At 45.9% G+C, this 12,271-nt stretch overlaps 1 protein-coding gene across 1 annotated transcript in view; it reads left to right on the top strand.

Annotated features, from left to right (window-relative positions):
- The window catches only part of LOC146835034 (cytochrome P450 4B1-like), a 318,638-nt gene that overhangs the window by 137,424 nt on the left and 168,943 nt on the right, over positions 1-12,271 (top strand). The gene's annotated exons all lie outside the window — the stretch shown is intronic.

The raw sequence follows: 12,271 nt of genomic DNA, 5'->3' as shown, positions 1-12,271 counted from the left end.
GTCAAATTTCTCAGCAAGCCAATAAGGTAAATCATCCTTATTCTGTGGTCGTTTGCCCATAACCAAATTAATGATGACGGGACTAATAGACATCCCGGCCGGGCTAGCTGGTTGCGCCGCAACCCCAGGTGCTCCCATCTGGAGGTTGTGGGAAACGTATTGCACTAGAGCCCTATGCACTTCAATCAAGGAGGTAGGCAAGACACGCAATTCGTCGACAGTGGCTGCTAGATAACGTGGATGTGGTGTGTACATGGCCAAAATTGGCCAAGTGGCCCCTGGAATCGACAAGGGGCGTAACCGGACCGGAGTCACGGTGTGGGGGAGGGCACAATTAAACCAAATACGGTGTTGCCATGCTAAAATCGGAACCTCGAGAGTCGTATATGGCCGATACGCTACAGGTATTGCAGTGGGAGTGTATGTATGGAACAAATTATCATCACCGTTCACTTCCGGAAACGTTACCCAAGAGTAAAATACCTCAAAATGGAAAGCCGGATTGGCTCCAACCACAAAGATTAGTGCAATGCAGGCGTCTGGCACTCCATATGGGGCCAAATGATGACGGACTGGCGTGCGGCTATGTGCTGCAATATCGACTTCAGCCATAAGGACTAAGAAAAGGAATACAACTTTAAAGCGTGGCCGCGCAACATGTTCGTAAATCATATGAATGAGAAAACCATTTTATAAAATCAAGCTTGAAAAGACCTATAAAGTATCAATACAGTTAGGTTATGCCGTTACCACTGTTTACCGGAAAACAGGAGTGAGGGTATTGTGGACAAGGATAAGCACTACTGAAGCGTCTCGTGAATAAGTACTGTTAGACCTGGCTCCTTGGCGTGGCTCTCCCTTCCATTTTTTGCTGTTGCCTCATGTGTTTTTGCTGGTTATAGATGCTTTGGGCACTGTGCCACTGATATCCAGTGCCACAGTGCAAGTGCTCCCTATTGTAAATTGATGTATGGATTAGTTATTCCATGATTGGCTGATTTGGTTTACTTGTCAGACCCTAGTACAGTGCACCAGGAGTGCCCAGGGCTGGTAATCCAAATGCTGCTAGTGGGCTTGCAGCACTGGTTGTGCCACCCACAGAGGCAGCCTGTTAAAGTGTGTCTAAGCCTGTGTGCAGTCTGGTACTGCCATGTTGACTGGGAAGTGCACCCACTTGCCAGTCACTAAACCTTCCCTTTTCTGCATATTAGTCAACCCTATGGTAGGCCCCAAGGCTGGGTGTATTGTAAGTATAAGGGAGGGCATGCCCTGGTGTGTGTGGCGTGTCCTAATAGTGAATTACAGCCATTTTCGTTTTTCACTATTGCAAGGCAACTGTTCCCCATAGGCCAGAATGGGCAGTTTCATTATTACATCTTATAATCCTGAGTCAGGGAACTAGGTAGAAATTCGAGTTTAGTATGCCTGAACTCAGAATGATAAAATGCATCTTTTAGTGAAGTTGGTTTTAACATTCTGTGTTTGAAAATACCACTTTTAGAAAGTAGGTATTGTCTTGTCTATCCACCCAAGCCTGCCTCTGCTAGGTTGTGTATTCCTTGTCTGGAGTTTGAGTGACAGGGGTTGGGGGATTTCAGGCTGAGTAGAGAGATCTGCATGTAGATGGGTGGGAGGAGTTGCACCTGGGACCTGAATATAGCTGTGCCTTCCCTCCACAATGCTGGCTCCACCTCCTGTGGTGCGTCTGACGTCTCTGCCCTGCACTGTCAAACGAAAGAAGAAGGCATGTCAACAAAGTTCTCCAGGACTGACCAGAACTGGTTTGGACTAGGCAAAGGCCTCTATGCCTTCAGAGAACAAAGAGAAACTGAGTATAAATATTGGAAGCCAAACCCAAGAACTTTAGATCACTTTTGGGAAACAAGTAGAAACCTTTGCTGAGGAGAGGAACCAGAGAGACTGAGGAGAGACTATCCCTAAACTTGAGGGATTGGCCTGCAGTGGTTGCCTGATTGCCAAAGAGAGGAGAAAGGAACTTTGTGTGTACTTTAACCAAGGGCTTGAGAAAGAGCTTGCCTCCTGCTGAAGTCTCAGGGACAACAGACTTGAACCACCAGCTTTCCAAGAGTTCTTTGGAAGTGCCTGCAGCTGTGTTGGGCTTTTTGTGGGACTGCGCGTCGCAAGGAGCTGGAAGCGCGACTCATGAAGAAGAAGCGTGTCGCCGCCGCAGCCGCTGTCGTCGCATCACTGAACAAGGGTGTCACCGCTGTAGCTGTCGCATCGCATCGCAGAAGCGTCTCGCATCACCGGAGAAGCGTGTCGCCACCGCAGCCGCTGTCGTCGCATCACTGAACATGGGTGTCACTGTCGCATCGCAGAAGCGTCTCGCATCACCCTAGAAGAGTGTCGCCGCCGCAGCCTCTGTCGTCGCATCACTGAACAAGGGTGTCGCCGCTGCAGCTGTTGCATGGCATCTCCGAAACGTCTCGCATCACCGGAGAAGCGTGTCGCAGGGCCTGTCGCGGCTCAGAAGAATTGTTGAGTCGCCGTACAGCCGTCGGGCGTGCACGCATCCTGTCGCGTCAAGAAGAAGACGCCATCTTTGTCGCATTGTCCTGAATCTTCATCGCATCACGGTGTTGCGGAGCGCATCGCCACGGAAGCGCAGTAAGAAACCGAGCCATCACCGTTCCTGCGTGTAAGGAACCGACGCATCACAATCCCTGCAACACTTTTGTTGTATAGCATTACGCATACAAAGGTGCATTGAACTCAAAGTGTTGCATTTTAAGTACAGTATTGTGGATTTTTGTCGTTTGTGGTCTTGTGATAAGTCTATAAAAGAATAGTTATTTTTACAGCTTGTGCGGTGTCCATCCATAGTGTTGTCACTGGGTTACTGTATGTGTTCACAAATGCCTTACACACTGCCTCTGAGATAAGCCTGTCTGCTCGTGCCAAGCTACCAAGGGGGTGAGCAGGGGTTATTTTAGGAGTGTACCCCCTTACCCTGACTAGACGCAAGAGTCCCTATTTGTCAACTAGAGACCCCCAAATCTAACAAGTACCAGACCAAACGTTAGGTGCGCCATGTTGCAGGGATTCTGCTCATGCGCAGATCTATGCGCAGGAAACCAGGACCTCGGTGTATTGTTGTGTACCAAAAAAGCCACCTCAGTGCCCAGAACCCTAATCCGACTAGCAATAGTGTCCCATTCGTTCTCGGTGCTACAACAAAGCTACCAATGATTAGACAACCTAGAACATGCGACTTAGTAAACTCTCAGGAATAGTGAGAAACAAGAACACTCTTTCGTTCACACTCATACTTGTCCACAACGTGAGTAATCAGAGACACTGTATAGTTTAAAATGTTTATTTTTAACTAACGTGCTCTAAGGTGCAGTACTCTAGCCAATACGAGCAGAATAATGCATAAAAACAATATAATTAGCATTGTTACAATTCCATAAAGCACAAAAAAGGAAATCATATTATGATGACAGTGGAAACAGGACTATAGCTCCTTTCACCACCCTCCCCTTGCTGATGAGCTAGTTTAGGATAATATAGAAGACCTCTGGGCTTTGTCAGCGAGACCCCATACCTACGAGATCAGATGCAATGAATTACATCTCAGGATCAGCACAGCTCTTCTATGTTGGAAAGGTTTTCTCCAAGTGCCTTCTCATGCATGTAATGCCATATTAAAAGCACCTGAGTTTCAGTTGGGCCGCTGTGCTTCATGTTATGTCTATATGCGTGGGACTGACCAAAGTGAATCAACAGCATACATTGTTATTCAACCTTGAATAGGCTGTGCAGACAGAGAGCGCGGTGCCCCGCTGGATATGTGAAAAGTAGACAGTTCTCATGTGAAGCAACGCCAGCAAAGTATTTCACAAGAACAGAGCCACGTAGTGTCGGATGCAAAAGCGGCAGAATGGCAGCCAAGCATATACTACTTATGCTAACTTAGCAATGTCTGCAATGGACCCCATTTCCTCACTACACTACTACATGGCGCGGCACGTGTAAACCTAAAGTAGGATGGGATACTCTGTCACAAATGTGAAGGATATTCCCTCTGCTATACTCCACGTGCATTATATCTAGGGCTCCCGGTTTTAGGGTATTCATTTTTTGGACATTTCTGTCTGTATTTATACATATTTATTTTTTGTCAACTTTATCAGTATTTATCCATGTTTATAATGGGATTCGTGAAAAAAATAAAGCTGAAGCTGGTATATTTCCACATTTATTTAACCAATAAATGAGCAGTCATGCTTGAAGGCCTTCCAGGTTTCAGTGATATGAACATCCGCTGAAGATAAATCAATGCACTCATATGAAAATATGCACATTTCTGTATCATCCTTGTACATATCTACTGCTGTTTAAGCCTCTTTACTAAAATTCCTTTCTTTTTTAACCCCCTTACCTATCAATCCACACCTCTATTGGCTAACAGTCATGGCGAAGTGTATTTAGAATCACTCAACAAGCACCCAATTTCCGTTTTTATCCACATTTAAAAATGAATACAGACAAGAAAATTAATGGTTTTCTGTCTGTATTTATCTGTAAAAATCTGTAAAAATGGAAAACAGGGAGCCTTATTATATCTTCTGGTCATGTTTGTGACGGAGTATCCCATCCGCCAAAATTCTAAATCAGGCCTATAATCAGAAGGTGATATAGGAATAAGTGATGACACAGTGCTTGCGTGTGGTGAACAAGTGACAAAAATGAGCAATAACACAAGAAACATTTCGAGTTTCGTCATCTAGGGCACAGTAGAGCACTAGAAGAATGGATATTTTTGCTCTGAGTTCTCATCCATTTGTATACTTCTTTCCCATGCTCCTCCGCAACTGCATCTCTGTTGCATTTGGTTTGACATATTTCAATATATTGGTATGGTTTAACCGCTTTGTAACAACAGCTGTACATAGAACCCGGTTCTAATCTCAATGGAATGTACCTATCTCCATAAGATTCATATTAGTGATTTGATTTCATTGCTTCTTTTTATTAGTTGCCTTGTCTCATGGTGCGTGATCTGATAGGCACTTTTGTATTGACTCCAAAATGGGTACATCTTTTGTGTAGACTGCGTTATATCCCAATGAAAGATTCCCAAGCCGCAGCTTCTTCTTTGATTATGGTAAAACAAGTCATTTCAAGCAAAAACCCCTAGATGACTTCTGTCCCTTTATGGCACATACTTCCTAAATGTTTCATGTTGGAAATACCACTGTTGCAGAGCTTTAAGTGGCATACTTTGTGGGACTTTAGTTCTGGCTAAAGAAAGCTCCGGCGAACTAGCAGAGCTTTTATGATTCATACAGAGAGAAAGGGACATAAGATCAGTATCCATGCACCATTGGTTGATGTGGCATTCTCATATTCACCAGCCCACATTCATCATCTGTTAGTTCAACAACCCCAACATACCATTGTCTGTACACCCTTCCCAGCATGGATCACCTATTAGAAGTGAGGGTGTCTTGTCACCACACCGCATTATAGTTTCTTAGTGACAACTAGAAGTGTTAGTGGACGTCACTGTCAAAGGTGAAGCGTAGGGCCTTTCTGAACAGATTTTAGTTTTACTGGTGGCAGATGCGAGGCTGGAGTCCCTGACTACTGTGTTGCTTGCACACTGCTACAGATAAGCAACATTGCGCGTCCAGTCTTGTCAGCGGCTAGGCTGGGGGTCTATGGAAAGAAAGCAGGCTTGGGCAAAGAAAGGAAGAGCAGAGTAATGGGAAGCAGCTCAGGTAGCATTTCACCCAGCAGGACTTAGGCTTGCCTATTCTGCAGTCCACAGATGGATCTGAGACTCACCCCTGGGGGACAGAGCATCAGTAGCCCAGCCACAGCGCAGGAAGTTCCTCCAGACCTTACAGAGTACTTCATCCACAGTGCCAAATCGCAATTCCAGTCTGAGAGGAGCCATTGCCTGAACGACACTGGTGTTGTCACCCGGGCAAACAGTGATATGGTTACACCATGGAGAGAGGTAGCATCCAAGGGCCGAAGAGACTCTTATGATGCCAGCCTCCCTACTCTTCTCCTGCTGGAATTCAAAAACAAAAGCATCTATCACCAGCCTTGTCTTGGGCTGCTCCATCCACACTGAAGGTCACAGTATGTTCTTTATAAATCATGGCCAACTACTTATTTCAATAACATGCTTGACCTGATTCATCTTTAACAACAATTGAGCTGTTTGTGTGTGTTTTTAGCTCGCTGCCAGCTTTGTAGCTGCTACTTCGGTCTTATTACTAATGGCCCTCAGCCATGAATGTGCAGACTAAAGCAACATCACGCTGAGTTCACTGACTTAGTTAGAAGCTTCACAGAGATCTTCCTTCACAATTCTGCATACATCAGCTTCTTTATTTTAATGCATGCAAGTAAGCTTACTGTCTGCTTATGTGGTATTTTCATATCCTAAGTGCATAGATACATGCCAAACAAACACAATCCATGTTTAACATAGTCCTATATTGCAAGTATTTAGCAAACAACACAACCTGTGCTGTGATTTCATGTGCCTGCTGTTAGAAATGGGATTTCTGGTTGGCTAGGGCATGCGCCTAAGCCAGGCAGAAACCATCACTCTAGTCAGGGCAAGGGAGTTACACGCTGAAGATAACTCCTGCTCACCCCCCTTGGTAGCTTGGCACGAACAGTCAGGCTTATCCCAGATGCAATGTGTAAAGCGTTTGCGCAACACACACACACAGCAGCAACACACTAGGCACACCACAAAAGAAACTCCACACAAGGTTTTATCAAAAATAGCCTTTGTATTATCATAAACATATTAGAAACATAATCACACATTTACACTGTGCCAACTGGCACTAGGCAATATTCACAGGGGATTATATACAGGACCAGGCCAATCGGGCCACAGTCAGAAACATCAGAACAGGTAAGTAAATATACAACGCAACCAGTAACTACCGGTACTATAATGTCCTAAGCATTATCATATTAGCATTAGACACCCTCCTAAAATATCATAGCAGGACATTAGGCATAACCACATTAGGTCCAAACCTCATCAGCATAAACACATTATGCATTGGACCTCACCAGCATACACACCATATGCAATAACCTTATAACCATAAACATCATTTGAGTCCTAAATCAGGGTGCATAAATCACATCACATAAATCACATTATGCAATCACATGAGGCATAAAACACCTTGTGTAGCTTTGTAGAGCCTGGCGCTCTACCAATCTCACACACAATGATCCCAGGCAATCTGGCCTTTCACCTGGGCCCTAAACGCTCTTTGTACAGAATGTCAGGGCTTGGCAACCAATGCAGCAACCTCCAAAGTGCGCAATTGCACTGGCACCACTGTGCCTCCTTGGTCCCCACTAGAACTTGTAAGCAACTGGCCTAAACATTGCAGCTGCCGCTAACTGTGCTGTGCAGAGACTGTGGCCACGGGCACTCACTGTGCCCCCACTGGGGCTTTCTCCAACAAATGTCTCCATCATTGCAGCTGCCCTCAACCAGGCGGGGCAGCTGTGAAAAGAACCAAAAAGGAGGAAGGCACTGGCACCACGGTGTCCTCGGGACCCCCAGTTGGACCCCACGAACAAACATGGCAAAATGTTGCAGCTGCTGCTGTGCAGCTGTAATGGGAAAGGGCAGCGGCGCTCTGGGGCCCTATAAATTAAACTTGCCCCCCAAGTCCCACTCTGGGACTTCTAAGCAGGATGCTGATGCGGCCAAAATGCAGCAGCTGCCGCTACGGCGGTATGGCTGTAGCAACCAACAGCCTTTGGAGGAGCCCTTCTCTGGGACTCCTACTTATCGAAATGCCCCCAACACTGAATGTGGCACTAGCAATGTGCCAAATAGCAGCCCCACTCACCGATGCTCAGGCGCAGGTCACAGGCACCGGCAATGTGTCTTGGCGGGACGGCGCTGACCGGGACCTCTCTGGATCTCCTATCGTCTTCAGGAGGCATGCGGGGCTCCCACAAGTCACCGGGGCCCGCTCAGGAACACACCGACCTCCGGACTTCCTCTGGTTCAGGGGCAGGCACCGGGGATCCTGCGACACGGAACAGGATCTCCGTCGAGCCGGGCCTCTCGTCACACCTCTTCTGGCTGGCACTGGCAGTGGCGGTGACTCTTCCCCTGAAACGCGGGGTGGGCTTACGCGGCAAATAAAGGTATTTGCGGGGTGGACTCCCGCTCTAGAGGCACTGATGCGGGGTGGGCTCCCGCTCGGTCCCAAGCATAAATCAGCAGGGTAGACTCCCGCAAACAGCACAAAGGCAGGGTGGGCACCCGCCTCCAAATCATGCAGAAAGCGGGGTGGGCACCCGCTCCAAAGGCACAAAAATGCGGGGTGGGCACCCGCTTCTAAAGTAGCACCAGGGGGAATACCACACGCTGGAATTCTCTCGCAGCCTCACGCTGCCGGCGCAAGTTCTTCTCCTCTGCTGGCAATTTGGTTATAAAGCGCTTCCTTGGCGCAAGAGTCCTTCAGGGTTCAAGGGGCATAGCAGGGCCCAGGGAGGCCAGCACACAGGGCCCTCCAACAGGGAGGCAAGCCCCCATGGCGCTTCCTCCTGGGCCCCAGCAGCAGCAAGCCCCCAGCAAGTACAGGAACAGCACCCAATCATGGGGTCACAGCCCCTATACTTATACCGCTTCTCTCCTTTGTCTGCAGTACAGGGTTTGGGGGAACCAGATGCAACTGGTTCAGGGGGGATTTGGTTCACTCTGTTGACAGGGCTCCTCTTCCCCTTTGTCAGTTGGGGGCTCGGTGATCAGACACACCACAGGGGGCGGAGCCAGCATTGTACAGGCTAGGCACAATCCTATTCTCCTCCCACTACTCCAAATGCAGATGTCCCATTCAGCCTAGTGCTGACTCTCCCTGCCCCTCCTGGAGCCACACACACCTCCCAGCCCCTGTCACTCAAAAGCCAGACATGTAATTCACATCAGGCAGGCAGACACATAGCACACAGAAATGCCAACTTCTAAAAGTGGCATTTCTAAAATAGTTATAATAAATCTGTGTACACCATTGTGCAGCAGTTATTTTTACCATTCCAAATATAACCAAACTTGACCACGCCACTCCTCTCATATTAGGAGTTACCACTGAAACACTTATCAGTGAATCCCCAGTGCATTCCTATGGGAGGGCAGCTCCACAGTAGTGAGAAACCAAAATGGCTGTTTGTCACTAGCAGGACATGTCACACACTTAAGGTACATGTCCTATCTTTTACCTACAATGCACCCTGCCCATCGGGCTAGCTAGCGCCTACCTTAGGGGTGACTGACATGTAGTAAAAGGGGTGCCACGGACATGGCACACACTTTAGGTGCCATGTCACAGCGGCAGTAATACTGCGCGCACAGGCCCTGCAATGGCAGAGGCCTGAGATAGGATTTCAAGGCTACTTTGGTGGGTGGCGCAATCAGCGCTGCAAGCCCACTAGTGGCATTTAATTTTCCAGCCCTGGGTATATGAGATACCACTTTACAAGGGAATGACAGGTAAATTAAATAGGCCAAACGGGTGTAGACCAATCTTACCATGTTTTTCACAGAGAGCACACACACTTTACATTGGACAGCAGTGCTAAAGTGCCCAGAGTCCTAAAACCACCAACACCATGTCAGAGAAAAGGCTAGGAGAAAGGCAAAAAGTTTAGGGATGACCCTGCAATAAGGGCCAAGTCCAACACCTGCATATAATGGTAAAATGGATGGAGTTGTCGGTCATGGCATGAATTCACTTGGCTATTATGGATACATCGCTTTCCAATGATCAAAGCAACTTATACTTTTGTTATATTGAACTTCAGAAATGACACCTTTAGTAATGGCAAGATAGGAGACCACCTGTGTCAAGGGGTTGAAGCTTGGCCTCAGTGAAAATGGCCGCTCTTTAAATTGCTCTCCGTGTGTGCTTCTCCTACAAACCAGTAGAAAAAACATGACTTTGATGGCCTGATCTCTTCTAAACTATGATGGACGGCTGAGCCCTAATCTTGGGAAACTCTCTTTGAGCTCTGCAGAGGACCCCCACCCCCAATATGAGAAGCTATCATCCATTGGAGCCTTCAGTTAGGCATAAATGGACTACTTCAGCTCTGGCCACCACATTGATGATAGGAAATCTAACTCCAGGGACAATACCGAGATAAACTGGTATTACATTCCATCAACAAACAGAGTGTGGCATTCTGTGGTATCCCAGCATGAAAATATATCACATTGCTCAGCACCTATCGCAATTAACTTACCATTTCCACCAGGAACTTGTATCCTCAGCTGGGGAATCACTTACAAGGTGGAGTCAAGAACTTGCAATAATCTGTTAGAAAACTCCTTTTCCAGAAGCCAAACATTAGCCCATTTTAGAACTATAAATACATGTAAAACATGTCATGAAGCCCTTAAACAACATCCATTCCTGCATTTTTGAGTGCCCTGCTGGTACAACTCATAGATTCAGGTCACCAAGAAGTATCTTCATTGGATTCCCTGAGAATGCCAAGGAATCTAAAATCTGGAACATGTCACCTGGGGCAACTCTCTAAAATCTTTTTCAGACCTCTGTACAGAGTTTCAGCGAAGCTCCAGTCACTTTCTGAGTTATATACAACTGAAAGCATGTCTTAATAATAACCTGCATCATTCTTCTTTTGTACTAAATCTACCATGTATGAATATGTGAAAAAATGGGGTACTTACAAAAATCTAACCTGTGGTATATATTTGAAGCCTTAACACAATCATCTGAACTCTAAACTCACACTGACATAGCACTGCACTCAGTTGCAACCACTCTGCCAGACATCTAACTACGAGGAAGAATTGTCTGACTTACTACATGATCAAGACAAGGGCCTCAGAGAAGGCAGGCTGAAATTCAGCTGCTTCTGCAAGATTCCCAAAGGTGAAACCTGATTCCCCTCAAGACCGCTCCATCAAGCCAACGCCTTATTATGCATACATCCATGAACTGCTTCTTCTGTACTTCAACTGCCCCTAAAAATAGTTGCCACTAGTCTCCAGGAAAAGTGCCGTAGTAATATTTTAATAGGACTGCACCTCTGTTTAGAAAACCCCTCATTACATGAAATTTGTGGTCCTTTCAGGAACCTCTCCTAGTGGACTCTTTGCAACAACTGTGATAAGATATCATTCTTGATGGACTGGTGCAGATCTGCTTCTCCATTTTACCATCTGTATTGTGGAACTTGTACTGGGCTTGGAGTGCAGGGAATGCTGTGTCAGACCCAATCTGTGCTGTGCTGTGGTGTCTCGGGTTTGGGGAGGGAAACCTCAAGTGCAGTGATTTATGCACATACTTATCTATCCATTCCCCGCTCATTCATCCACATACACACTCATTTCTTGAGAACGTCATGTCAGTTACCGGGGTAAAAAACACAAATAGTAGGTGAACACAGGAGACGAATTGAAAAACCCTGTCAGTGGGAGAATGTCTGTGAAATTATCAGGAGAAAAGTGGTTTGCAAAAACATTGTAGGAAAAGTTGGAAAGAAACTTCAAGATCTGTGGAAAGTATGACCGTTTTCCCACCTCTATAGCTAGTCCGGTGTAGCATGATCTCTCTTCATCTATTTGGAGCTTTTCAAAATGGATTTCTTTTTCAGTTGCAGCTGGACCCTAAATAAACAGTCCACCCATTCCCAAAAAACGGCACCATCCCTAATCTCCACTCATCCTTGAACCCAACAAACCCTCACCACTCCCAAATACCATCGTTTTCATGTAATATTCGATGTTTACTTAAAATAAACTTTTCTGTAAAATGTTCAATTTTTAAAAAATGTATTTGCACTCCCTTAATTTTTTCTCACCTTAAAATTAGTTTTCCTTGATTTGGTTTCTTCCAATGTGGTTTCTTAGTTTTCTTTTCTACATTAATTTGCATACATCAAGGTTAAACAGAGTGTTCCAGGTACAATTGTACAGACAGAATATTCAAAACTCTTAAAGTCTTTGTCGAGCAGAAAGTTCTTCGACAGAAGCATTATTAAGGCACATATTCTAGTTTGAACTAGAAGTTAGAAACACAAATCACGGTTTAGTATTGATTTCCTTGAGTGAAGGTATACCTACCACACACAAAAACTGTATTTGCATGAAAGCAATCACTTGGGAAAGAACTGCCGCTACTCTTTTAAACATATATTAAACTGTGGGTACTTACAATTTCTATGTCCATTCTCTTTTTACCCTGGTGTCTCTTTGTAATAAAACTGGATT

This window comes from Triturus cristatus, chromosome 4_2 (assembly GCF_964204655.1).
Source record: "Triturus cristatus chromosome 4_2, aTriCri1.1, whole genome shotgun sequence".
NCBI lineage: Eukaryota > Metazoa > Chordata > Amphibia > Caudata > Salamandridae > Triturus > Triturus cristatus.
Note: the sequence above shows the minus strand (reverse complement) of the source record. Positions and strands in the feature narration are given on the sequence as shown.